Genomic DNA, 4,973 nt, shown 5'->3' with positions numbered 1-4,973 from the left:
TGTTAGTTGATATGGGGGCATCAGTCTCTATTACCGACCTTCGCCTACCCACCACATGACACCATGTCGGTGAGGGGAGTAAGAGGCTCGGTCACAGTAGCCAAAGTAAGCGAGATTATTTTGTTAGAATTAGCTGGGATCCTACTACCGGCCCAATTTTATGTAATGCCCAACAACGAGGGCACAATATTAGGGATAGACTTATTGGATCAACTAGGAGCATTAGTAGACCCCAGGGGAAAGAAAATAGTATGGATAAAGGCGAACGGTCAGAAAACTAATACCTTCGAGGAGAAGAGTAATTTTGATGGGCATGCTAACGTGGGAAGTGTCCAACTTCTTGAAAGGGACTGGGGGGGCACTGGACAAGTGGGGAGCTATGTGTGAAAGTGTAAAAGGAGTTTGGGCTACCTCAAAACAGGACTGCGGGCTGGTAAAATGCAAGCCTGTGGTGATCCCAGGACCCGAACACTGCCAATACCCGTTAAAACCAGAAGCCACACAGGCTGTGAGACAGATAGTGGGGGATTTACTGAAAAGCGGTATACTCCGAGAGGTAGAGGGATCAACAAATTTCCCTGTTTGGCCCGTACGAAAGCCGGACGGATCGTACCGGGTAACTATTGATTATACCGCCCTCAATAAGGTGACTCCCCGTCAACATCCTATCGTGGCCAGCCCGGCCACAATATTTAATGCATTAAAAGCAGAACACAAGGAATTTACCGTATTAGACATAGCCAATGGATTCTGGTCCATGCCCTTGGCAAAAGAGTCCCAAGATGAGTTGGCGACCATCAGTACACCTGGACACGGGTTCCACAAGGGTTCCACTATAGCCCGGCCATATTACACCGGACTATGAGTCGAGCCATAGAAAAGGTGGTTTTAACCCCGAACAGGAGTACTATACTACAATACGAAGATGATCCACTGATAGCATCCGAGGACGATAGTGGGCACACAGGAGCCCTTATAGAGATCCTGGAAGTCCTGCAGGACGCAGGATTCAAAGTAAACCCCAAAAAGGCACAGATCGGACAAGCCGCGATACAGTACCTGGGACACGAGATATCCCAAGGAACTAGGACCATGTCCAATGATAGGAAGGAGGTCATTAAAATCATGCTCCGACCAAAGACAGTCCAAGGAGTGCGTAAGGTCTTGGGGCTCTAACTATTGCAGGAGTTTTGTACCTAACTTCGCGGCAATCGCAGAACCAGTACAGCGGCTGGTGAAGGGGGGAAAGCCATCCCTAGAAATCATAGAGTGAGGCCCCAAACAGGAAACAGTATATGGTAATCTAAAGGAAGCCTTAATGTCAGCTCCAGGGCTGGGACTCCCAAACATGGATCTCCCGTTTCATATATATTGTGAGAACCAGGGAGGCTTGTATGGAGCCGTGGTGACACAAATACATGGGGATAGGATGAGACCCACAGCTTACTACTCAACACAGCAATCACCAATGGCTGCCAGCTTGTCCAGATGTGTGGCCGCACTGGATTGTGCCACATGGGCCGTCAAAGTTAGCCAACCCTTCATAATGACAGGAGAGATAATACTGCACACAAAACGCACACTGGTGGAAATGTTAAATACAGGGAAGCTCCGGGCCGTCTCCAACATCCACCGGGCAAAATGGGAGGCAGTCCTATTACCACATGATGAGTCAGTGAAGATAGTTAGGGTCACTGGGGAAAACCCCACAGAGGGAGGGGAGGCCCACGAGTGTGACGCACTCGAATGGGAAGACTCTCCAGGGAATCTGAGCGAAGTAGCCCTTGAAGACACGGACCTTACACTCTACGTAGACGGGTCTCGACAGTATGTAAATGGCCATCCCCGTACAGTATGGGCAGTGGTGGATCAGAACCTATAGGTAGTGATGCAAGGAGCACTAGACGGAGGTCTCTCAGCTCAGGTAGCCGAATAAACCGCATTAACCGAAGCCCTGTTATTAGCTGAAGGGAAGACGGTGAACATATACACAGACAGTAGATATGCTTTTGGGGTGGTGCACAACTATGCGGGGAAGATGAGGACTTGTCACCTCAGGAGATGAGGCCATCAAACATGATGGCTGAATACAACGACTGTTGGATGCTGCTAGTAAACCCGCTAAAGCGGCCGTTATAAAGGTCAAGGCCACCAGCAAGTGCTAGATGAGACTCAGCGGGGAAATAAAGCTGCAGACAATGCTGCCCGAGAGGCGGCTACGTCTGCCGAAGTAGAAGTAGATCTAGTTTGCAGCTTTACCACAGAGGAAGACATAAACACAGTAAAGTTACATACAGATGTAAGTGTTAGAGAAAAGAGAGAATGGGAAAGAAAGTGAGGAATAGTAGGTACAGATTCGGTATGGAGGAAGGATGGAAAGGTGCTGGCCAACTCCTATATAAGGAAAATGCTCATGGAACTGCATCACAGCATCAACCATGGGGCCGACATTGCAAAGTATTGTCAGCGATGTATCACATGCGCACAACACAAGCCAGGAAGGGCCGTAAAAATAAAGATGGTCCACCAACCATGGTCCCGGGGGGCATGGGAAAACGTACAGATAGATTTCACGGGGCCACTGCCAAATTCCTGAGGACAAAAGTACTGTTTGGTAATTATAGATTTGTTTACCCGATGGGTGGAAGCCTTTGCAACTCGGAATTACACAGCCACCACAGTAGCACAGATCCTAGCAGAAGACGTAATTCACTGCTGGGGAATACCCACCCAAATTGACTCAGGTCAAGGAATTCATTTCACGGGTCAAGTAATGAAAGAAACTTGCAAAATATTCGGCATTAAACAGAAGTTCCACATCCCATATCACCCCCAAAGTTCTGGGATGGTAGAAAGAATGAATCAGACCCTTAAAACTGCCCTGAGCAAAGCAATACAGGAAACAGGGCAGGCATGGCCTGAACTCCGACTGACAATATTAATGAGGCTACGTACCAACCCAAACAGAACCATGGCACTAACCTCGTATGAATTAATGACAGGGCGTGCAATGAGGTTACCAGAAGGAATAGTGACAGGAGGAGCTGAATTAGGCCCCTTACGAGACAGAATCAAAAAGTATGTGATGGAATTGAGTGGACAGTGGAAAGGTATGTGACAGGAGGTCCGAGAAAGACAGAGAGAGGAGGACAAAGACGGTGGGACAAATACCTCAGCTATAATCCCTGAGGTGGGAGCTAAGGATCTACGGTTAAGGACGTGGCAGAGAAACCAGGATTCGCACCGAGGTAATAATGGGAAATGTGGAAATGGCTGAGACCTTAAACAATTATTTTGCTTCCGTCTTCACAGTGGAAGACACAAAAACTATGCCAAAAATTGCTGGTCACGGGAATGTGGGAAGGGAGGACCTTGAGATAATCACTATCACGGCGCGGGGGGTAGTGCTGGAGAGGCTAATGGATCTCAAGGTAGACAAGTCCCCTGGTCCTGATGAAATGCATCCCAGGGTATTAAAAGAGATGGCGGAAGTTATAGCAGATGCATTCGTTATAATCGACCAAAATTCTCTGGACTCTGGGGAGGTACCAGCAGATTGGAAAGCAGCTAATGTAACTCCTCTGTTTAAAAAAGGGGGCAGACAAAAGGCAGGTAACTATAGGCCGGTTAGTTTAACACCTGTAGTGGGGAAAATGCTTGAAGCTATCATTAAGGAAGAAATAGCGGGACATCTAGATAGGAATAGTGCAATCAAGCAGACACAACATGGATTCATGAAGGGGAAATCATGTTTAACTAATTTACTGGAATTCTTTGAGGAAATAACGAGCATGGTGGATAGAGGTGTACCGATGGATGTGGTGCATTTAGATTTCCAAAAGGCATTCGATAAGGTGCCACACAAAAGGTTACTGCAGAAGATAAAGATACGCGGAGTCAGAGGAAATGTATTAGTATGGATAGAGAATTGGCTGGCTAATAGAAAGCAGAGAGTCGGGATAAATGGATCCTTTTTGGGTTGGAAATCGGTGGTTAGCGGTGTGCCACAGGGATCGGTGCTGGGACCACAACTGTTTACAATATACATAGATGAACTGGAAGAGGGGACAGAGTGTAGTGTAACAAAATTTGCAGATGACACAAAGATTAGTGGAAAAGCGGGTTGTGTAGAGGACACAGAGAGGCTGTAAAGAGATTTAGATAGGTTAAGCGAATGGGCTAAGGTTTGGCAGATGGAATACAATGTCGAAAAATGTGAGGTCATCCACCTTGGAAAAAAAAACAGTAAAAGGGAATATTATTTGAATGGGGAGAAATTACAACATGCTGCCGTGCAGAGGGACCTGGGGGTCCTTGTGCATGAATCCCAAAAAGTTAGTTTGCAGGTGCAGCAGGTAATCAGGAAGGCGAATGGAATGTTGGCCTTCATTGCAAGAGGGATGGAGTACAAAAGCAGGGAGGTCCTGCTGCAACTGTACAGGGCATTGGTGAGGCCGCACCTGGAGTACTGCGTGTAGTTTTGGTCACCTTACTTAAGGAAGGATATACTAGCTTTGGAGGGGGTACAGAGACGATTCACTAGGCTGATTCCGGAGATGAGGGGGTTACCTTATGATGATAGATTGAGTAGACTGGGTCTTTACTCGTTGGAGTTCAGAAGGATGAGGGGTGATCTTAGAGAAACATTTAAAATAATGAAAGGGATAGACAAGATAGAGGCAGAGAGGTTGTTTCCACTGGTCGGGGAGACTAGAACTAGGGGGCACAGCCTCAAAATACGAGGGAGCCAATTTAAAACCGAGTTGAGAAGGAATTTCTTCTCCCAGAGGGTTGTGAATCTGTGGAATTCTCTGCCCAAGGAAGCAGTTGAGGCTAGCTCATTGAATGTATTCAAATCACAGATAGAGAGATAGATTTTTAACCAATAAGGGAATTAAGGGTTATGGGGAGCGGGCGGGTAAGTGGAGCTGAGTCCACGGCCAGATCAGCCATGATCTTGTTGAATGGCGGAG

Source organism: Pristiophorus japonicus, chromosome 10, assembly GCF_044704955.1.
Source record: "Pristiophorus japonicus isolate sPriJap1 chromosome 10, sPriJap1.hap1, whole genome shotgun sequence".
NCBI classification, from domain to species: domain Eukaryota; kingdom Metazoa; phylum Chordata; class Chondrichthyes; family Pristiophoridae; genus Pristiophorus; species Pristiophorus japonicus.
The sequence above is the reverse complement of the archived record's forward strand: the minus strand, read 5'-3'. Positions refer to the sequence as shown.